The sequence below is a fragment of the Aphelocoma coerulescens genome (assembly GCF_041296385.1).
Source record: "Aphelocoma coerulescens isolate FSJ_1873_10779 chromosome W unlocalized genomic scaffold, UR_Acoe_1.0 ChrW_unloc_scaf_2, whole genome shotgun sequence".
Lineage (NCBI taxonomy): Eukaryota > Metazoa > Chordata > Aves > Passeriformes > Corvidae > Aphelocoma > Aphelocoma coerulescens.
The window spans coordinates 205,787-229,840 of NW_027184081.1; the positions used below are offsets into that span (position 1 = coordinate 205,787).

The following is a 24,054-nucleotide window of genomic DNA, read 5'->3' on the forward strand; positions in this document are numbered from 1 at the left end:
AATGCCCTCATGTCAGCTCCAGCACTAGGACTCCCAGACGTGAGTAAGCCATTCTTTCTATTTTCCCATGAGAAGCAAGGGATCGCCCTGGGAATACTAGCACAGGACCTGGGCCCATACCGACGGGCAGTTGCTTATTTCTCTAAGCAGCTAGATGCAGCAGCCAAAGGATGGCCTGGGTGCCTCAGAGCTGTTGCAGCAGTCGTGCTAAACATCCAGGAAGCACGCAAATTCACCTTGGGTCAGAGAATGACTGTACTGGTATCCCACACGGTGTCTGCGGTGCTGGAAGTGAAAGGTGGGCACTGGCTCTCCCCACAAAGGTTCCTGAAATATCAAGCCATCATGGTGGAACAAGATGATGTAGAAATAGTGGTAACTAACATTGTCAACCCAGCTTCCTTTCTCAGTGGAAATCAAGGGGAACCGGTACATCATGATTGCCTGGAGACTATCGAAGCCACCTACTCCAGCCGCCCGGATCTAAAGGATATCCCTTTAGACAACGCAGAGACCTGGTTTACTGATGGGAGCAGCTACATCATCAGTGGAAAGCGACATGCTGGGTATGCAGTTACCACCTGCCAGGAGGTGATAGAATCCAGACCTCTGCCAACAAACACCTCTGCACAAAAGGCTGAAATAATCGCCCTAACCCGTGCCTTAGAGATGGCAAAAGGAAAGAAAATAAACATCTATACAGACTCAAGGTATGTGTTTGGAGTTGTGCACGCACACGGGGCCATTTGGAAAGAAAGAGGACTGTTAAAATCGCATGGAAAGAACATCAAACATGCACGAGAAATAATGTGGCTGTTGGAAGCAGTCCAGCTACCTGAGAAGGTAGCAATCATGCACATAAGGGCGCATCAAAAGGTGAGCTCAGAATTGGAAGAAGGGAATGAACTGGCGGACAGAGAGGCAAAAGAAGCAGCAAAAGGTGAAGTAACAACAACTGGAGCCTTGATCCCAGATGGACAACTTTCCCTAGAGGGTAAGCCAACATATAATAAAAAAGACAAGAAATTGATTAAAGATGAAAAGGGAACATTTAACCAAGAGGGATGGGCTATCACTGCAGGAGGAAAAGTAGTTATTCCCTCTCATTTGCTATGGGCCGTAGTTAGAGAGGAACACCAGAAAACACACTGGGGAACAAATGCCTTATATAACTACTTAATTGAGAAAATTATCGCCAGAAACTTATACAAAACTGTTATGCAAGTAACCCGACAGTGCAACCTTTGCCTCCAGACTAATCCCAAAAATACCCCCAAACCAAAAATGGGCCAGATTGGGAGAGGCCATGGGCCGGGACAGCAGTGGCAAATTGATTTCACAGAACTTCCAAGACAAGGGGGGTATCGATATTTATTAGTGCTAACAGATACTTTTTCAGGATGGCCAGAAGCTTTTCCTACTAGGACCGCTAAGGCTCGAGAAGTAACCAAGGTGTTACTACAAGAAATAATACCGCGCTTTAGAGTTCCAGCCACAATGTCCTCAGATAGGGGACCACATTTTATTTCAAGGGTGGTGCAACAAACTAGCCGACATTTAGGCATAGACTGGGAACTCCATACTCCATACCATCCCCAGTCGAGTGGCCAAGTAGAGAAAATGAACCATTTGATTAAACAGCAAATTGTGAGATTAGGGCAAGAAGCTAACCTACCCTGGCCCCAATCTCTTCCACTTGCATTGTTACGAATTCGGACCAAGCCCAGAATTAAAGAGAAGCTAAGTCCCTTTGAAATACTTTATGGGAGACCATATGGGGTACAGAAAGGAATATCTACCCAAATAGGGGAAGAAACGCTAACCACCTACATGATTGCTTTAGATAAACAGCTTAGAGAAATTGGAAAACGTGGCTGGAACTCGAAGTCGAGGCTTGGACGGTCCTGTACATGGCATTCAGCCTGGAGATTATGTATATGTTAAGTCTCTTACAGAAAAGACTCTGGAACCACAGTGAGAAGGACCATTCCAGGTGCTCCTCACCACTTACACCGCGATTAAGATCAGAGAACAGAGTGCCTGGATTCACCATACCCGAGTAAAGAAGGCTCCAGAGACCCCTTGGAAAGTGACCCCTGGGGATGATGAACTGAAATTGAAGTTTACCCGAACAAAATGAAAATGTTAGGGTGGCACGCAAGTATAACCCAGAAAATTGTTTTTCTCACAGTTATAATTGTAGCCTTCAGCAGGGAAGTTATTCATAGGAGAGAAGACATATGGTCTCAAGCCTTTATGCGGGTTACTGGACTCATGGGGAAATATTCTGATTTAAAAAATTTAAACCTGTTGACTGTAGTCATGCACGGAAACCAAGTGTATACAAAGCAAGAATGGGAAAAACAAAGAACTTGGCAGCTCCAGGGGACTGTAGGAGAAAAAATCAAGATTGGATGCCGAATGATTAACGGGACTACTCACAGAAAAGCAACCCAAATCAGTGTCTCAACTACTCCTACAGACAAACACCGTGAAATCTGTAGTTACTCAAGTGAAGCAGATTGTTGGTATAATTTTACATTAGTACAGACTGTTGAAGTGGTTTGTCTTTGGGGCCAAGGCAGTAATGGGCTCTCATTCAAATTCCAGATAAATGCCATGGCTAGGCCTACTACGACCTACTCTGGCAATCAGATCCAAACCCAGGTCACACCACTTAAATCTGAGCCAAAGGTTTATGAGATTGGCCCTTATGTAGTAAGGAACACATGCCAACAATTACTACTGTTTAACCCAGAATGGTCTCTTAAGCGTGTAGAACTACTAATGCAAATTAACATTTCTGAAATCCAACCAGCCTGTTCCCCTTTAATTCAAACATCCCTTGAAGGGTGGACAGCCTGGCTGCAAAAGCAAACCCCCCTCAAGGGCAGGATGCAGAGAGACCTGACTGGCATACTAGGAACAGGACTGGGAGTTATAAATGGGATTGATTCAGAGATACTGATGAATAAATTGGCCACAGCGACCAGTGACCTGACCAAATTAAAACAACCCCTACAGTCTTCCCTATTAGCATTAGGAAACAGCCAGTGGCAAGTCTCAAAAATACTCCCAGACCTTGAGAAAATCAGCAACCTGGACCACGAACTGATATTAAACACACTTGGCACAGCTCAGGACAATGTCTCATTAGCCCTTAGCTGCATACAAGCTCAATTATGGATGCAGTCCACAGCTTCCTTAATCATAAGAGAAGGTAATGAAGGTGTATTTCCTATTGAGATCCGAGAGGCTGTTTGGAACAATGCTACTAAATTAGAAAGAAAGCTCCAATCCTGGTGGACCTTGGTAAATTTCACCTATGACCCAATGACTAACATAGCTACTGCCTTTGTCCTTACGATACAGAATGCCACAGTTTATGTAATTCATCCTATTGTCGCATTGGGATTAAACCATAAAGGGACAGTTTTCTACCCCTCTGAACATAGAGTATGGGCTCGGATGGTAGGAGAAAAATGGTAAACGGTAAATTTAGAATCTTGCATTACACGGGAACAACAAGGATTTATCTGTGAAAGTAATACACTTGATACCAGAGACATATGTCTTGATACAGAACAAGGCATATGTCACTTTGAGATCCACCCAGACACTTCACCAAAAACTGTACTTGTATATATTAGTCAAGGCTGTGTGTGCTTAAGAACTACCTGCACTTCGATGATGATAGATGACAATGTTATAAATGTAACTGCCAGGAATCACTCCAATTTTTGTATTTGTAATTTTGCCAAGATTGTTGGGTGTGACTTTTCGTATTTAGCACCAGTCGTATCTCATCAATTAATAAGATCTAACTATACCATTTACCATAAATTGCTACCCACACCTATTGGGATGGACCTAACATTAGTAAAGCAATTAGTAAAGCATCAGAACCTCATGGAGATTTTGAGAGAAATCCAAAGAAACGGGGAAAAGACCTTAGTCACCGTCCATTATGACACACAAGAAATCAGCAGAATCTTGCAAAGAGTAAAACAAGACGCAAGCCATAACTGGTGGGACTCACTTTTCGGGTGGTCACCTACCACAACTGGTATCCTAAATATGTTATGTCACCCCATAATTGTCTTATTAACCTTGGTTAGTACCTGCCTCGCGCTGTCTATCGCGTTACTTATTTGGAACTATAGAGTACTAAAAAGGCTATCAGTCCTAACTACTTTGTCAAATGCACACGGAAAAACATTAAGAGATGCCTACCAAAAAATTCATTAGGAAAAGAATTTAAGTATTAGTAAAAGAATTTACTAACTCTTTAGAAAAGGGGGGACTGAATCAGGGGGATGGGGAGCAGAAGAATTCATTTGTCAGGAATAATGCATCTAGCTTGGTCAGCATACCAGAGCAGGAAGAAAAAAGATAAGAGACTGCTGATAAGACCAGCGGGAGCCTCAGACAGACATCCTGCCCTCCCCAAAACTAGCTCAAACCAGTACCAAAGCTTAAACCCAGGCCAAAGGTATAAAAGAGCATGCGCAGGAGAGAAAGGTGAAAAGTTCAGGACGAGGAAGACTCCCCTGACTTCATCACAAGACCCCCCGGGAGACCCCTACCACAACCACCAAACAACACTGCGCAAGCGCTATGCGGATGTAAAGGACTTTTGAGTTCATTATAATACGAAGCAAAGCTGGGCGGGGTTAGGTGATGAATATGTATGAGTTTGTTAGGAAACTTAATGAATATGGAACATGCAACCCGATAAATACCGAGCTGAATGCAGCTGTCGGCACGCATGATTTTGGAGGAGCGATCCCCCGTGCGTCCCAGCGCTGGAATAAAGCATACCTACTTTACTACTTATTCTAGTAGTGGAGTCCTTTCCGCTTTTCAATTAGAGCTGATAATAAAACACTGGAGATGGCTGACAGGGCGAAAAACTACTTTGGACACCCGAGAATTGATCAGACTGTCCACACGGGTTTGGCCGACTTTAAAATTAAGTCAAGGAAATTGGCCTCACTATGGGAGTTTGGAAAGGAACATCATTACTGACCTGATGGTAAAACTGAGATCATTACGTAAGTTTGATGAACTAAGATATGCAGAACTTTTTACTATGTATTTGAACAGGGAAGAAGCATATGTAGTAGACAAAAGTAATATGGAAATGACTTTAAGGAGGAGAAAGGGAAAGAAAAAGCCGCAGCAAGCTGACTCGTATACTAATACGGACAGAGAAATTGATATGACAGATACAGATATGGTAGCACCAGCTTTGCGCACCGGGGGGGGGGTGTCTCCCCCCCCGGTTCAACCGCCGGGGCAGCCCGCACGGGGGGGGTAGGGGAGCGGTGGCTCTGCCCCCGCCTCCGCCGGCGAGGTGGCCCACACAAGTGGGGGCGGGGGATGGGGGAGCAGTGGCTCGCCCACCACCGCCGCCACCGACTCCACCGCCGGGGCAGCCCGTACAGGTGGGGGCGGGGGATGGGGGAGCAGTGGCTCGCCCACCACCGCCGCCACTGTCCCCGCCGCTGTCCGAGCGGGGGCAGGGGAGGGAGCAGGCGGCCGGCTCCAAGCTGGAGGAGGGGCGCGGGGCCCCCCCACCCCCAGCCTCATCAGGGGCAGAGGGCAGGCGCAGAGGTAGGAGAGATGCGGATTGGCCACCGCCCCCTGACTTTTCCAGAGGCAGGGAAGGGGTGGATTGGCCGCCGCCCCCTGACCTTTCCAGAGGCAGAGACGGGGAAGGGGGAGGGGAAGGGGCAGGCTGGCCGCCTTTCCCCGAGTACCCTGAACACAGAAGTGAAGGTAGAAATGGACACGGGCAATTGCGGCGGCATTCCCCAATACAGAGAACCGCAAGTTTCCGAGCCAGAGACAGGAGGAGCTGCTCGCTCTCCCCACCCTGCAGCACAGGCAGTGTTAAAGCTGAGGGCAGATGGGATGGCCCCGACTCAGGCGGCTCTTGCAGAGCTAGGGACGGGAGAACCTGCTTGCAGCCCCTGCCTCCCTACCCCTCCACCGCCGCAAAGAGCGAGACAGTTCCTGATCAACATTTGCCTGCAACAAGTTTTAAAACCAATGAACCAATTTCGATTAAAAGCGAATGGGATGATTCCGATACAGATGGTTCCCACGGGGAGGGTGGTAGAAGAAGGGGCAGGATAGCCCGAGAAGCTATGAGAGAAGTCAGTCCCGTCGCTAAACACACAAGGTCCAAAATAGATAAAGGGGGAGGGAGAAGAACTTGTATTAGAAGCACCTCTGAGACAGGCTGTGGGAAATCAAGGAGTTATTTATATAAAAGCACCATTTCCTCTCGGAGAATTACAGCAGTGGAAAAACTCAATTGGGAAGTACAGGGACAACCCAGAGAGAGTAGCTATGGGTGTAGAAATGTCCATAAAAGCTCAAAACCCAGATTGGGGTGATCTAAATGTTATGCTAGATGAATTATTGGATAAAACAGAGAGAGAAATGGTCAACAAAGCTGCTATATCTTCTTTAGAAACTCAAATTGCAACTGGGAGTCTTCAAGGGATATCTATCTCCTAGCAAACCCTAACTGGGATCCTAATGTCCCAGAACAGATGGAAAAGCTGAAGCGATACCAAAAATGGGAGGTTGTTGCGTTAAAATGTGCCGTTCCTAAAGCAGTGAATTGGGCTAGGTTGTATGAGATCAAACAAAATCCAAATGAGACCCCCGCAGAGTTTCTAAATAGGCTTAAAGAGGCTGCACAAAAATACACTACCCTTACACCCTGACTCACCTGAGCAGCAGATCCACCTGGCTTACCTGTTTATAGGTCAATCTGCTAATGACATAAAGAAAAAGCTGCAAAAGATAGATGGGCCACCAGATATAAGTAAATTGTTGACTGTAGCCTGGAAGGTATACCAGAACAGGGACTTAGCAGACAAAGATAAACATCATAAACCCCACTACAAGAAGAAGTATGATAAGGAAAAGTCATCTGAGACATCAAAAAGGGATCCCCCTTTTCCCCTATCTGAGGACCAATGCGCAATTTGCAAAAAATGGGGGCACGGGAAAAATGAGTGTCCATCACGAGCAGAAAAGAAGCCTCCAGTTTCGGAACTAACTGTAAATACGGACTGACGGGGACCGAAGGTAACTACCCCAGCAGAGCCTTCGGTTGTAGCTAAGCTGGGGAATGATGATGTTGAATTTCTGGTTGATAAAGGGGCAACATATTCTGTGTTAAATACTTTAAAAGGTACACTGAGTCAAGACACTGTGGATGTGATCGGAGCTACAGGGGAAAGTGAAACAAGGCCTTTTTTCCAACCTTTAAAATTTAAATTGGGAAAACACTGGGTCACTCACCAGTTCCTGTATATGCCAAATTCCCCACTGCCATTGTTAGGCAGAGATTTATTGGAAAAATTGGAAGCAGAAATTAAGTTTTCAAAGGAAGGGGGAGTGAAAGTTATAATCCCAGAATCTAAAATTATCGAAGCAGCTGCTATACTTGTACAGGAATGCCATGGAAGAATTCCCAAAGAATTTGAAGAGGCTGTCATTCAAATAGTGTGGGCCAATGATTCTCCTGGCAGATCCAAAAAAGCTGAACCTCTGAGTATCACACTCAAAGCAGGGGCTACACCAGTAAGGCAAAGACAATATCCTCTGAAATTAGAAGCTCGTAAGGGATTGGTACCTGTGATTGAAAAGTTTCTCAAATTTATGTTGTTAGTGGAGTGTGAATCCAGGTACAACACACTAATTTTGCCAGTAAAGAAAGCTGATGGTAAAAGCTACAGGTTGGTACAGGATTTGAGGGAAATCAACAAGATAACAGAGGACATACACCCAGTGGTAGTGAATCCTTATACACTTTTGACAACACTAACGAATGAATTAGGGTGGTTCACTGTTTTAGATCTCAAGGATGCCTTTTTCTGTATTCCTGTGCATAAGAATAGCCAAGAACTCTTTGCTTTTGAGTGGGAGAATCCTCTGTGCTAGTTTGAAAACAAACCAGTGGGAGGCACCAAGTCAGAATAACAATTTAATGGAAATTAAAGAAAAGGGAAAGAAAGTAAAAGAAAACACTGAGAGTCAAGATACAACCTGAGTCCCTGTTAGGAAGAGTGGTGGTCGCAGTGCTCTGAAGTGGTGATCCTGTAGTAGAAGGGGTCTGCTCTTCCTCAGAAAGTCCAGTGGTGGCTGTGGGGCTCCTGTCCTCTGGAAATCCAGTGGAAAGAGAGTGTCTCTGGTGCTCAGAGTCCCAGATTATATCCACGGTGGGATGCTTGGTTCCTCCCTCTGGGTGGAGCATCTCACAATAGGGTAATTATTCGTGAGGCCAAGTGTTGATTAAGCTCGTTAACAGAAGATAGTCCGGAGGGAGTTATCTCTGAGTCATGCAGCAGGACAATGATGGGCCATTAACAGCAAGATAGTCTGGGGGGAGGAGGCAAGGAAACACTGCCCCACCTGATTTCCACTGCTCATGAGGATGGTAATAGAATACACCTCAACCCAGGACATCCTGAAACAGGGAGGAAGACACAGCTCACCTGGACAATTTTACCACAAAGATTCAAAAACAGCCCGACCACATTCGGAAACGAGCGGGCAAAGGAGCTTGAGGACTGGAGGAAACAAGAACCAGGAGGAGCGGTTCTCCAGTATGTTGATGACATCTTGATAGCAGCTAAAACACGAGATGACTGCATGAAGCTCACTGTAAGTCTGTTGAACTTTTTGGGCCAAAGTTGGTATCGGGTCTCGAAAGAGAAGGCACAGGTTGCCAGGGGAACAGTAGTATACCTGGGCCTGGAAATTTTCCGTGGACATCGACAACTCAGCAGAGAATGGAAGGAAGCTATCTGTCGACTTCCAGAGCCCCATACCATAAGGGAGATGCACGCCTTCCTGGGAATGGTAGGTTGGTGTCGCCTGTGGATATCAAACTATGGTATACTGGTGCGACCTTTATATGAGGTCCTTAAAGCAGCTGAAAAGGGGACAATTATGTGGACAGAGAATGCCAGGGCTGCATTTAAACAGCTGAAAGATTCCTTGATGTCAGCCCCAGCTCTGGGGCTGCTGGACTTGACTAAACCTTTTGAACTCTTTACACATGAGCTACTGAATGTTGCTCTGGGGGTACTGGCACAGCACCTTGGAGACTCTAAAGACAACTTCTGTGGTAAAACCTGCAATGTTTTTATCATCCACGTTACTTAACAGTGTGCCTGAGCATGATTGTTTACAGACAATAGAGGAAACTTATTCCAGCAGACCAGACCTGAAAGATGTTCCTTTGAAGGATCCAGACAGGGAATTGTACACTGATGGGAGCAGCTTCATGAGAAACGGTAGGAGGATGACCGGTTACGCTGTAACCACCTCAGATAAAATCATTGACGCAAAAGCCTTGCCTCCAGATGTATCATCACAGAAAGCTGAACTCATTGCACTAACGAGAGCTCTAGAACTGAGTGAGGGGAAGGAGGTGAACATATGGACTGATTCCAAATATGCCTTCAGTGTTGTGCATGCCCACGGAGCTATTTGGAAGGAACGTAGCCTGCTGACTGCTCAAGGTAATGAAGTTAAGCATGCTAAACAGATTCTTGCACTTTTACAGAGCATTTGGAAGCCTACGGAAGTGGCCATCATGCATTGCAAGGGTCATCAAAAAGGGAAAACAGCCCCTGAACTGGGAAATTGTTTTGCTGATGAAACAACCAGGGGGATTGCAGAAAAAGGCATTTTTGCAGTGGTACCACAAAAAGAGATAGATTTGTCATCATTTACCCCAAAAAACGATCAGAGGGATCACAAATTAATTAAGTTCCCTAAGGCTGAAATCAAAGAAGGTGGGTGGGCTGTTACCCTGGTAGGACAAGTCGTAGTTCCACCCCTGATCCTTCGGGAAATAGCCCAACGAGAGCATGAAAGTACCCATTGGGGAACAGAAAATCTTTTAAAACATTTGAGGAAAGTAGTGATAGGGAGAGGAATGACTGATATTGTGCAATCTGTAACAAGCAAGTGTGAAACCTGCTGTAAAAACAACCCTGACGCAAGCAGGTGAGTTGTGTTAGGAGTGACAAAGACAGGAGATCTCCCAGGAGATTATTGGCAAATAGATTTTGCTGAGATGCCACGCAAAGAGGGATGAAGGTATATACTAGTACTGGTTGACACCTTCAGTGGATGGCCTGAGGCTTTCCCCTGTCCCACCAACACAGCAAAAGAAGTAGTGAAAGCTTTGCTCAATCATATAATACCAAGATTTGGGGTTCCTTTGGGAATGTCATCAGATAGGGGACCACATTTTGTTGCAACGGTGGTTGGGGAAGTTAGCAAGATTTTGGGACTTACCTGGGACCTGCACACACCATACAGGCCCCAGGCAAGTGGCAAAGTTTAATGCATGAACAGGACCCTCAAAACCCAGATTTGCAAGATTTGTCAAGAGACATCCATGACATGGGTTCATGCCCTGCCTATAGCCTTGCTGAGGGTCTGCATACAGCCAAGGCGAAGGGACAACATCAGTCCCTATGAAATATTATATGGCAGGCCATACCAGGTTCCACATATCCCAGGGGAAATTCATATGAGAGGTAAAAATGATTTGCAGAAATATTTTATGGCTCTGAGTTCCACTTTGCAGAAGCTCCAGAGATTCGTCGTGTTACCCAAACCAATAGGATTGGACACACCTGCTCATCCATTCCAGCCTGGAGACTGGGTCTACATCAAGTGGTGGGGCAGTGACCCCTTTCAAGCCAAGTGGAAGGGACCATTCCAAATTTTGCTGACCACTTTTACTGCGGTCAAGGTTGCTGGCAAGGGACCGTGGATTCACTACTCCAGGGTGAAGAAAGCTTCTGCTCCCGAAATCACCAAGAAGACAGAGACTGATACAAATCAGAAAGATGCAGTCTAAACTGTTTTTTACATGTTTGCTGTTTGCCCAACTGGTAACCATGGTTCAGGGTTCACCCCATGATTTGCATAAGACTGTGGTCCAAAATGTGTCCAAAATTCTTAATATGAGCAATTGCTAGATCTGTACTCAGTTACCGCCCCTAGATGGGAAGGGTCACTGGCCATTAATTAGCATTTTAATAGAAAAATTAAGAAAGATTTGGATAAAATTTGGAAGGGAACTCAAATTCTGCATGAAGTGGCTTCTAGAAATAACACTTTAAAATTTGATCATATTTTTGATACCCTCACCTCATGGTTACCAAACTGGACCTGGGTAAAAGAAATATTCATAATAGTTGTAATTGTAGTTATTATCTGTGTAATTTCCTGGGGAGCAGACAGTTGTGTAAACTGGTTCTGCGGGTAAAAATAGAGTAGAGTAAAGTAGAGTAGAGTAAAGTCTAGACAAGATAGAGTTTTGTTAGTCTCTAAAAGGGGGGAAATGATGCCATGAAGATTTTTGCCTTTACTTTTATACCCCTGTTATACCTTTTTACAACTTCTGTATTCCTAGTGCTTATTGCCTACATTCTTGGACTTGTTTGTCAAGCTAAGAGACTAAACATTTTAGAAGCTTCGTAGCTAGAGATCAGTGTGCCCCAGACACCAAGGTCCTCTCCAGAACACATTCTGTAAACCAAGATAGAACCATCCTGGGGAAGGCTCCTTGTGGGGGGGTGGGGGGGGGCTCACTTGAGCCTCTCATTGGGGAATCTTTGATAGATATGCTAATTAGTAAAACCTATAATGTTATACCCAATGTTGGGGAGAGAAACAGAGAGACACAGAGATAGACTCAGCGGGGTGCATCTTGATGCATATGACCTGGATGTGTGCACCTAAGGATCCTTAAAGTAAACACCAAGGTAAAATCCCTTTTCCCCTTCTAACCGTGTATGACTCTTGATTTTAAGACCAGGAAAAGGCATCAGTGGATAGGCAAATAAGCCTAGGGACCAGAAAGGCACTAGTACCTTAAACAACCCTACAGACCAGAAATACATGAATATATCAAGCCAGAGAAACGTTATGAGCTCAACCAACATGATGGCTATTTTACCCGGACACAGAATAAGTAAATTCAAACCAAAATGTAATTATCGCAGGTTTTTCACTTTCCTTCGAGCCCTACATTGGGGGCCACTAAATTTGTTCTGGTTTGGCCAAATTTAGATATATATCCTCTGAGGGAAGGCACAACCACCCCTCCCCCACCAGGTTCGGGAAAAAAAAAAAATTTTCCTCGAAGGAAAGTGAAGGAGATAAAACTATTTATTTAACAAACACATGGGAAAAGGAAAATAATGCTAAATAATAAAATCTTTCACTGTGGAGGAAAAACCTGGGAAAGTGTTAGAGTCCTCCCTTTGGTCTCCTCGGAGCTGGGGCTTGGCCCACGGCCAGGCCCTCTGTGCCCGGTGGAAAGTCCTCCCGATGTGTTCTGATGTTAAAGCAATCAAGCAGTCCAGTAGAAAAGGGGGAAAATCTAAAATTCCAGGGAAGGAAAAATTCAACTCTCAGTCTCTCCGGAGAAAAAGCAGCTGAACCACTGACCCAAAAACTGTCCCGGGAGCAGCAAGCCGGATGCCTCCTCCCTCCCCTGCCGCAGCTGGGAAAACCAATTGCTATCTGTGTGTGACCTTGAACAAGCTGCAAACTGCTTTGAAAAAGTTTTGCTCACTTTTTTCTTCCCCCTCTCAGGCTCAGTTTAGAGGCATAGAAAGGCACAAGAATTAATTTCTGGGCATAGGCAGCGATATGGGATACACGTCATAAGGTCACCCCAAGACAGGCCCTTGTCAGTGCAATCAGTTCAGCTTTCTGCGATGACACATCTGCTAGCAGGGCCTTCACCTCGATCACCTTGTCCTCAGTGGTTACTGTATAACCTGTCATTAGTTTACCATTTCTCATGAAGCTGCTCCCACCTCTAAACAGCTCCCAGTCTGGGTTTCCTAGGGGCACGTCCTTCAGGTCTGGTCTGCTGGAATAGACCTCCTCGATTGCCTGTAGTCATGCTGAGGCACATCATCAGTTAAGGTAGAGGACAGAAACATGGCAGGGTTAACAACAGAAGTTGTTTTCAGGGTAACATCATCCTGTTCTAACAGCAGTGACTGATATTTAAGTATTCACTTGCCGGACAGCCAACGTCCTCCTTTCTGTTCCAGTACTGCTGCTACTGCATGTGGCACATACACTACAATGTGTTGTCCAAGGGTGAGTTTCCAGGCCTCTTGAATCAAGATAACAGTAGTTGCCACGGCTTTCAAACACCCAGGCCACTCTTGGCTAACATTGTCTAGCTGTTTGGAAAACTAGGCCACAGCCCTCTGTTGGCATCCGAGGCACTGTGTGTTGGGGAGGATGAAAGTTTGTTGGGAAGTTTCACAGGTATTTAGGCTTGGCAGAAAGATCTGTGACTGTAGAAACTGGGGATGAGATAGAAATGAAAGCAAGTTTTGATATAGAGTAAAAGATGTTTTGCTGAAACACTGACCACTGAGTAACTGAGAAGGCAAAGGTTGGAGATGAGTTGGAAGGAGATTTTTATGATTAGGGCAAAGGTATGTGACTACAAACAAAGACATGTTTTTCATGGAGTAAATAAGTCTCAAGAAGAGCATAAGTAAATAGAAAACATGTCTTTACCAAAAAGAGAGATATGGCAGGCAAACAAGAAATGTTGATGTAGGAAGAAAAAGAGAGGTCTGAGAATTTTCCACTGTAAGCTTAAATTGTAACTTACTTACTCTTGTGATTGGATAATAATGACTATAATATGGTGATGGTAGTAGTTATGATAGGCAATAGGCAAATGTAAAGGTATTGTGTATGGTGCTTATTGGTTGTTATATGTTAAGATACTCTGCAAAGAAAAGTATAAAATGCTTTGTAACTTGAACAGAAAGCGGCTTCAGGTATGCCTACAGCTGGAGCTGGCAGCTGTAGGGCTGGCTCTGGATACCCACTCCCTGAAATGCTGTAACTTCACCTATGCAATAAACAGCTTCCAAGAGAGCCACCTGAAGTCCAGACATCCTTCGTGAAACTTTCTCCTATAGCTGTGCTAATATGCCCAGTGCCACATTAAGTCTTTCATGTGTAAAAAGTTCAAAAGGCTTAGTCAAGTCTGGTAAGCCCAGTGCTGGAGCTTAAAGTGTTTCAGCTGTTTAAATGCAGCCCTTGTGCTTTCAGTCCAAATTATAATGCCATTTTCAGCTGCTTTTATTGCTCCATACAAGCATTTCACCAACAACCCATAATTTGCTATCCAGAAATGTCACCAATCTACCATTCCCAGAAAAGCTTGCATCTCTCTCACAGAGTGGGGCTCTGGAAGCTGGCAGATGGCTTCTTTCCATTCTTTGCTGAGCTGTTGGTGTCCACGGAAGATCTCAAGTCCCAAGTAAACTACTGATTCCTTGGTGATCTGTGCTTTGTCTTTGGAAACTCTGTATCCACTCTGTCCCAAAAAGTTTAACAAGCTTAGAGTGAATTGGATGCAGTCATCTCTGGTCTTAGCTGAAATCAAGATGTCATCAACACACTGAAGGATAACCCTTCCTGGCTCGTCTCCTCCAATCTTCTAATTCCTTTTGCTAGCTGTTTTCCAAATATTGTTGGGCTATTCTTGAAACCCTGGGTTAGGACTGTCTAAGTAAGCTGACTTTTCCTCTCTGTTTCGGGATTTTCCAACTCAGAAGCAAAAAGCTCTTGGCTCTTTTTATGTACAGGAATGCAGAAAAAGGCATCTTTCAGGTCTACAACAGTAAACCACCCAAATTCATCTGTCAGTGTGGTCAAAAGTGTATAAGGGTTTGCTACCACTGGGTGTATGGCCTCTGTAATTCTGCTAATTACCTTTAAATTTTGCACTAATCGGTAACTCCTACCATCAGCTTCCTTTACCGAAAGGACTTGGCTCAGTCTGTTGACGTCATCCGCTGAACCGCTATCCAGGCACGCAGCGTTGCCTCCCCTGTGGGAGGTTCCCTCCCCACCCCCCCGGTGGAAAGCCCTGCCTCCCAGCTCCACCTCTAAGGGTGGTGCCGTAGGCTACACATGCTGGCTGTCCTCTCCCCTCAGTCCCTCCCCCCCCCCGGAGGGACCGGAGGGGAGAGGGGAGACAGCCTGCGGCTTCTGGGCTGAAGTCACTGAAGATGCAAACATCACCCAGAGCTGCCACAGCCAGTCCCCCTCTTCCTTCAGATGTGGCCCTGCCAGAGCTGGGTCCCTGCTTGGCTGCAGCAGCAGTGGTTGTAGGGGATGGCCTGCTACATTGGCCAGAATCGCAGCCCGAGTCGCTGCCGGGAGGTCTCCCGGGTCCGCAGGAGGGGGCAGGGGCAGCCAGTCCGCCTCTGTCATACATGAAATCCCTATTTGTGCTTGGTCTTTGCATATTAAGTGCTTTAATTAATTAATTTTGAGTTAAAGATTTTTAAACTGAATGTTAAAATTAACCCATCAGCCCAGGCACAAAAATCAAGTTCCATTATCAGTGTTTTCAATTGTTCAAAGTAGTTTATTAAGAGAGTTGCACCCTTCCCAGTTAAAAATTCCCCAGTTAAAATTCCCAACTTAATGCTCCCTTTTCAAACTTCAAACCACTTGTACACCATAAGAGTTATCTTTCCTGTGTTTATTGTATACTTTTACAAGTGTTTTAAGATGTATTGGATGTATTTTAATACTTTTTTTAGGTGTTTTTACTTGTACTTTGGTTCCAAGGCAAATTTCAAAAACCCCAGTTCTAACAGCCAGCAGCTATTTTTAGCCCCATAGCCATTACCCTGTAGGCAAGCTCTATTGCAACCTGAATTTTAATGAAGGCATTGTAGCACCCTTATCTCTACTAGTACCACCCCTCTGACAACGATGAGCCAGTGGTGGATGGAGATGATCTGTCAAAGGGAAAGCACCAATCACTTTAAACCGAAGGGGTGGGCTGTGGGCGGGCTGTGGGCGGACTGGGGCGGAGCAAAGGCACTATAAAACAATGAGGCAGCCAGAGCCATGCCCCTTTTCTCTCTCCAGCCTAGCTGTGGTGGATGTCAGTGCTGGGAAAGCCTACTCCTCTTAAGGAGCCTTTAGTAATTTTTTTGCTTTTGGACCAGCCAAAAGCCAGCCTAGCACTGCAAGTCCTTTTTCTCTGAGGTGCAGAGCTGTTTCAGCCAGAAGATCTAAAATCCCTGTGCTCCGGGGGCATACCATCTATTGAGCCATAGGATCCCAAATTTTTATATTTTTCTAATTTCTGTAATTTTTCCATTTTTCTGTTTTCAATAAATTATTTTAATTTTTTTTTTAACTAAGAGTTGTCTCATTTCTCACAGCCTCCACCTTCTCCTTTTTCACTGGCAGGGACCCATCCAAAGCTGTCTCTCCTCCCCTCCTCCCCCCCCCCCCCCATCTGCAATACCCCCATCGGCTGAGAAAGAAGAGGGGGAGGACCCATTCTCAAGGCAGGAGCTATTAGATCTATCTCCACGTCCTCCCCATTTGTCACGTCCAACATAGACTTCTTATTCTTTTTCTCTTTTTTCTTTTAAAGCAGTATATGCTTCTTTGATTCTTGTAACTGGGCTATAACTAAAAAGTCTTGCATACTCGATTTCTAAGAAGCAGTGGTGTTTTTGAAGGCTTGATATTAAACTTGATATTAATTTTTCATCTAGTGTTGAGCTTTTGATGGGATACCCTTCCTTTTGGGACGAGGGTGAGAGAGCAAAGTAGGCTGCCGTTCTGCTAAATTCTTTATTTCATAGTCTCATAGCTTTCTTGAAGGCAGAGTTCGAAGGGGTTACATCATAAGGCTAAGCAGCAACAGCAGCAGCAGCAGGCAGACAGCAAGAAGCAAACAGCTTCTTCTAATTCTAGTTCTTCTTTTTTTCTTACAGAAGTGTGGATTATATTTGTTAATTGACCAATAAGATTAACATGTGATTCTAGTTTTCCTTTTCTTAACCTATCCTGGTCTAATTCTAACAGTTGTAAATCTTACACGAGTGTTACATATGTATCACACTGATGCCTTTTTCTGGTCTTAAAATCAAGAGTCATACACGGTTAGAAGGGGAAAAGGGATTTTACCTTGGTGTTTATTTTAAGGATCCTTAGGTGTACACGTCCAGGTCATATGCATCGAGATGCACCCCGCCGAGTCTATCTATGTCTCTCCCCCCTCCCCAACATTGGGTATAACATTATAGGTTTTACTAATTAGCATATCTATCAAAGATTCCCCAATGAGAGGCTCAAGTGAGCCCCCCTCCCCAAGGAGCCTTCCCCTGGATGGTTCTATCTTGGTTTACAGAATGTGTTCTGGAGAGGACCTTGGGGTCTGGGGCACACTGATCTCTAGCTACGAAGCTTCTAAAATGTTTAGTCTCTCAGCTTGACAAACAAGTCCAAGAATGTAGGCAATAAGCACTAGGAATACAGAAGTTGTAAAAAGGTATAACGGGTATAAAAGAAAAGGCAAAAATCTTCATGGCATCAACACAGATTTGCGTATATAGTTTCTATCAGCTCTTACTGTTTATGTGAACACTCTATCTAAAAACTGTGAACAGTATAGTTCTAGCTATATTTTGTCTCAAGTAAAGAAATTCTGTGAAAAGATAACACTGCTGCAATAAAAACTGTGTTTAAGTTCTCTGCTGCAGCTTTTCAATGTTTAAAGCACTTAGCATATATTTCTACTAAAAGTTAAAAATCTATATTTCTATTTCACTTTGGTGTGACTTCATGTATCTCAGCTTATCCAAAGGTTTTAATTCAACCCCTGTACTTTGGCTTTCCTCTGGGCCTGGGTCCCGAGAAGCTTTGACTCCAACAATCTAGGCTTCCAAATTGGGGCCACCTTTGCTGGTTATCTAACTATGAACTGGCTAGATCACTGTGGAAAGCCAAATTAATTCTGCTTTTGTAAGGGCTTTATCTCCACCAGTTAACCTCCCCCATTTTTTTAGGACATGCCTCAAAGGGCAGCTCTGCGGTATTTCATTCTCCATATGAGAAATATTACAGCCCATGGTTTTATGCTTATAAACAGAAAATTCACAAAAATAAAGCAAAGCGATCTATAAAACACGCTACTAAGCAAAGAAAGAAAACTAGAGAAGGCAGGATTGGAACTCACAACCCCGGGGTTTCAAATGTGGCTGGAAATATGTTTCAAGACCCCAAGCCACAGCACCACCTGGCTATGTACCGATGGACAGTGGCTTCAATTCTAAACCTTTCACAAGGCAGGAACAAACTGACAGAGGGAATCCCCTGGGACTCATCACGAGTTCCCTGACAAGCTTCTCACAAGCATCTAGCAAACAAAGGTGTTCCAACTGGAGTTGAGACCCTTGTGGACTCTCTTGAGCCCCTAAACAAACTGTAAGAGATCTCTTAACACCCAACCCAGGTGCTAACAGAATACCACCTTTATTCATTTACTCACATGCCTCTGTGCTGGACCTGGAGAATTTTCTGGGCTCTTGGGGCTCCTCTGCCTCCTGGACTGTAGCAACTGCCCCCCCCCCCCCCCCCCCCCCGGGTGCTGGCAGAAGGAGGGGAGCTGAGCTGGATCTTTCTGAGTCCCAGAGGATTTTCGGAAGCCTTGTTGTCCCTTCTGGTGGTGCCAAAGAACTGATGCCTTGAGAGACCACCTACAAACAGAAACTAGACAGGAGTAAGGGAATAAAGGTAGGTATTTATTTGAAAGGCCTTCAAAGGTACCCCCTGGGGAGCCAGAGGCTATTGCCAAGATGGACCCCAAGATGCATGACAGGTCATGAGTTCTTCACACTTTTATAGGTTTGGTTCATTTGCATATCAGGGTTAATTCTCCAATTAAAGCTTCAGTTTAATTATGTAATTCCCCTCAGCTTGCCCCCCTTTAGAGGCTTTTGGTTTATACTTTTTGGGCCTAGGACGGTCTGGGTGTCCTTGAAGGGCAAGCCTGGAGAGGCTTTGTTATGTCTACGTAGCATGAGAGAGCAGAAATTACAGGCTACAAGAAACTTCAGAGTTGCACACAAAGCAGTACAGGATTTGAAAAATATAAAAGTTAAAGCCCAAGGCATCATGGCCAGTTAGAAATGGTGGTAATGCCTCTGTGATAACATATTTAAGAAGAAAGAAAAAAAGTTGTGCAGTTGTAATTGCGGCCAGAGAAAAGCAGGAGTGAGAACATGTGAGAAGAACAACTATGCAGACACCAAGGTCAGTAGAGAAGGAGGGGGAGGAGATGCTCCAGGCACTGGAGCTGAGATGTGTCTTTAGCCCGTGGTGAAGACCATGGTGAGGCAGGCTGTCCCCCTGCAGCTCATGGAGATCCATGGGGATGCAGAGATCTACCTGCAGCCTGTGGAGGACCCCCATGCCAGAGCAGGTGGATGCCTGAGAGGAGGCTGTGACCCCATGGGAGACCCATGGAGAGAGAAGCCCACACTGGAGCCGCCTGTCCTGGAAGGACTGCACCCTGTGGGAGAACGACCCACATTGCAGCAGTTTGGGGAGGACTTTTGCCTGTGGGATGAGGAGACAAAACAATGGACTCCACACGATTCAATATGAATCAAGCAGAAGCCACTTTATTGCTTTTGTCTATCCCTTATATACAATTTTTCTGTCTATTCACACAATCACGCTCTTACTGATTGGTTCAAGTCCTTTTGCACGAGGCAATCATGCAACTCAGCAATATTTCTATTGGTCCAGTTAGTTTCTGGTGTACTTCCCGCGTATCCAGCTGTTCTTGGCTTTCTTCCTCATTTCTTAGTGAAGCAATCGATGTTCTTCCTCTTTTCCTCTCCTCCCGGTGACCTTTGATACTTGGCTACGTGCTTACTCTATACTCTCGTATGGCTGGTTCATGATGTAACTGTTTTCCTCCAAATACATCTCTACAATTCCCCCTTTCTTTTCTTGAACCAGCCAAACCTTCTTCATAGCTTTGTCAATCGTGCCAGACACCCCTCTCATTACATAAGGAACATTTAATAAAATAATTAGTACAAAGCCTACAATTACAATGCCTTGCTTACAAATATCTAATAACCATCTGGTTATGCCCCAGCCTTTTAGCCACTCATCAAGGCCTGAACTGCCTACAGTCAACTTCTTCATGTTGTCACTCAACTCCTGCAGCTTCTTATGAATTGATACTGAATGGTCAGATAAGTTCATACAACACATTCCCTCAAGCTCCTCACACCCATGTCCCTGCACTAAAAGCAAAAAATCAATTGCAGCTCTGTTTTGTAATACAGCATGTCTTACGCTATCTACATCCATAAGCAATTGCGTAATAATATCTGATGTTATGTTTAACTGCTTCACAGCCCAAGACCCTAATTTAGTTAAATCTCCTAATGCTTTTGCTGCCGCCACCCCAGGTGTAATTAAAGAGGCGACAACTCAAGTTGGTATATCCCAAAACCATACATTATCCTTACAGTCTGGTCCCAGCTGTTGTATGCTTCTCTTCACTCTATGTATTACTGCTTTTGCAACTGTCCAATTCTGTGGATACAAAAATGCTGTTAACAAGAAATTTTCCTGCTTCTTTCTAAGCCCGTGAGATACTTTTCTCTCTCAGGAAGATAGTAGCAGAGTTCTAAAAACTATGAACACCTGCAGCCTTGCAAATCCATGTTTATGGTACAGTAGAAAAATATTTTGACAATGGATGTTTTAGAATTTTAGCCAATCACCCCAATGGGTGGCTGATCCTTTGTCCAATTAGACTATGAAGAAAAAAGTCTGTAAAAGAGTTTGTAAAATAATTAAATAAATCAATCTTGCTGCACAATTCCTGCCTGCTGGATATCTCTCCTCTCCTCCTGTAGCGGGTTGGGTTTGTAACCGGGCAGAAACACCAATTTAGTGTAGTGGTTTGGTCCAAGATACTCATTACTGTTTACCTTCTGTGAGATAAGAATTAGGAGAAACACAAAGCAGGCACCAAACTTGAAAGAATATAAAGAAGTTTATTAACAGACCTAAAAGAAGGAAAAAAAAAATTATACCACACCTTCAGAACTCTTCTCCTCCCCCCACCTTCCTCCCTTCTCCCACTGACAATGTAAAAAGACAACCCTTGAGATGTTCAGTCTGTTTACCACTTCCATAATAACCTTGTTCAGTCCATTTAGGAAGAGGTCTCTCTGCTCACATGTGAGTCCCTTCCCCCGACTTGCAGCTTTTCCCACAACTGCTTTCGAGGGTCCACTCTTGAAGTTTTTGGGGTACAATTTTAAGGTTGACCCGTTCAGAAACAAAAGTTCTCTTCACCCATCTCTGGGAGCATTTCATCTCTAAGAACAGAGGCCCTTCTCCTTCCCTGGGAGCAAAGGGTCTTCCTCATCTTCATCTTTAGGACTATCTCTGGGAGCATCTCTAGGAACTGAGGCTTTCTCCTTTCCCATTTGGAGCAAAAGTCCTCATCGCTTCCATCTCTCCCTGTCCAAACTTCTCATGAAATTACAGCTGCGTCAGCATCTGCCTATCTCAGCACAGGTGCTTTTGCTTACAAGTTGAACTGAACACTCCATCCCCCATATCTTCATGAGATTACAACGGGATACTCTGACATATCATAGCTTCACAACAGAATTTCAGCTTTAAGCATCTCCTCTTTCTCTTCCCTCAGGTTTTCAGCTCTTCACAGCACTAAAAGGGTTAATCTCACCTCGGCCTTGCGGCTGGAATGTGGCTTATTGAAGTGGAGGTGGGGGGAGAGCCGAGCCACTCCGGCTGCCCACAGCCCTGCTGTGGGGTGGTTCCACAGGTGGAACAGGGCCCATTGGCTCCAGGATGGCCGTGGCCCGGCCCGGCCTGGCCCAAGCAGGGCCTGGGCAGGGCCCACTGGCCCCCGCATGGGGCCCGCAGCCACCTGTCCCAGCACTGGAAACGAGAGAGAGCTGTGGGGGGGGTTTGTCTTTTCTTAAGTGTGTATCACAGAGGCGGTCACAATTTTAAGTGGCTTAAAGAATTGTCCATATTCAAACTGGCTAGCTGATAGGTTCTGTCAGGTCATGGGGGAAGCTGTAAGCACCCATTTGCGAGAACATCACTTCCGAAACTATGCTAGCTAACCCATGACACCTCCCTACGGCTGCGGGATACAGTAATATTTCGTGAACCCCGATGTGTCCTGCACGCTGCAAACCAAGCCGAAATTCTTTAGAGGTACGCTGTTCCCTCCCCACCTCCCCCAGACCGGGATGTCCGACGGGACTGAGAGAATGGTGAACAGTGGCTTAAAAACTGACGCTGTGCTATCAGTCTGGAAAGGTGTTTTCAGTTTAATGAATGCCTGCATTTATGAGAATTCCCTCTGTGAGCTAATAGACTGGGCTGCTCTGCATGGCATGTCCCCGAACGCAGACACCGCCCTGGAATTCAGGCTGTGGCAAGAAGTCAGCTGTGTGCTCTGGCGCGAGTTTCCATCTGGGGATCCGCCAGTGCTGGAATTACTGCGCACATGGCGGGGTTTGTTTAATTTGCTAATAGACTATAATTGTGGCAACAGAGCTGGCTAGCCTGTTTCAGTGGCGAGTGACGGAGAGATATCCGAAGGAGACCCCCACTAGCCTGGCTCCAGGGGCGTGTGGTGGTGGATCCAAAAAATCCACCCCGGGTCCACAGGCGGGGCATGCCCTGGAGCCTGTACCGGGTCACCCTGCGCAGTCGCAGGACTCCGCGCCCCCCCAGGAACCCTGCGCTGGCAGAGAAACTGACGGAGGGGCGGACAGCCCGCCCTTCCGTTCGGCTCAGCCGCGGCCACCGCTTTTTCGGGGCCACGGTTCAGTGGTCTGGCATCTTGGATGCCCATGGCAGCTCCTAGCCCGGCTGCGCATGCACCTGCCACACTGAGAATGCCCGGATGCGGCTCATCACCCTCCGTAGCGACAGACAGTGCTGTGGAAAAGCAGAACCAAGCAATCGACCTTCTAATACAGCATCTGCCTTTGTTGACAGAGCTGCCGAACATATCACAGCAGCTATTGGAACTGCTCAGCTTGCAAAGGCATCTGTTACAGCGGCCAGAGGTGCCCCACCAAGCAGGGCGCACCGCGCCTGCGCCTTCCATGCCTGCGCCTTCCGCACCACCTGCAAGAGATATGGCAAACATGGAAGTGGCGCTGCCGGAAGCTCCAAACCTGGAACCCGTGGCGGCAGTGGCGGCGCCGGCACTCCAGCCGCCAATGGAGCCAAGACTAGCGACAGAAGCGGTGGAAGCGGCGGCCGTGCCCAGGTGGGCGGCGACTCCAGGTGCTGCCACGGCACAGGAGACGGCAGCGGCTCTGGGGGCGAAAGCAGCACCAGAGACAGCAGCAGCAGCTCCAGCGCCAGATCGGTCGAAACTGGCAGAGATCACATCCCAAAAATAGGCTGCAGTTCAAACCACAGTGCAGCCGACTGCAGCTTGTGCTGCCAGTTTCTCTTCTGGTCAGTCCCTTCCCCGCCCCGCCCACCTTTATTCGTTCATGGCACCTCAAAGTTGCCTTTACCCGATGATTCATCGTCAGGCAGTGAGACAGAGGAGGCTTTGGCCCCAGGTCGTAAAGCGGCTGTAGCCAGGAGGCGAAAGAAAAGGCTGCTCCAGTCTCGCCCCTGGATCTTCCCAGACTGCACTGTGACAGTGCGTCCGAGACACTACAACCGTTTCTGGGAGTCACTTAAGATGCGGGCTCTGGAGGTGGGTGATTGGGATTTATTGGAAAAACTGGGGATGCCAAGCAGAGTTGAGGATCCTGGGAGTAATCAGGAAGCTGTTACACTGCATCCACAGGCTATGCCAGAAGTTCAGGCTGGTAGTGACTCCCTGAAAGGGTAGATTCAAGCTTTCCCAGTATCTAAGGCTCTCCCAAACTCAGGCCAGCATGATAAGCATGAGGTAATTGCCTGGAAGGTTGTGCAGCATTTACAATCCAAGGTGGCACAACATGGACTAGGTTCTGCTGAGGTTATGCAGATAATAAGGGTGATAAATACAGATTTGCTTGCTCCATTTGATATTAGACACTTAGGTCAAATTCTATTTCAACCTATACAATTTACGGTTTTTGAGAAAACCAGGAGAAAGCTGGCCGACAAGGC

At 45.9% G+C, this 24,054-nt stretch overlaps 1 pseudogene; it reads left to right on the forward strand.

Moving 5' to 3' along the window:
* Positions 1-2,895: 2,895 nt before the first annotated feature.
* Positions 2,896-22,192, forward strand: LOC138102800 (uncharacterized; annotated as a pseudogene).
* Positions 22,193-24,054: the final 1,862 nt, after the last annotated feature.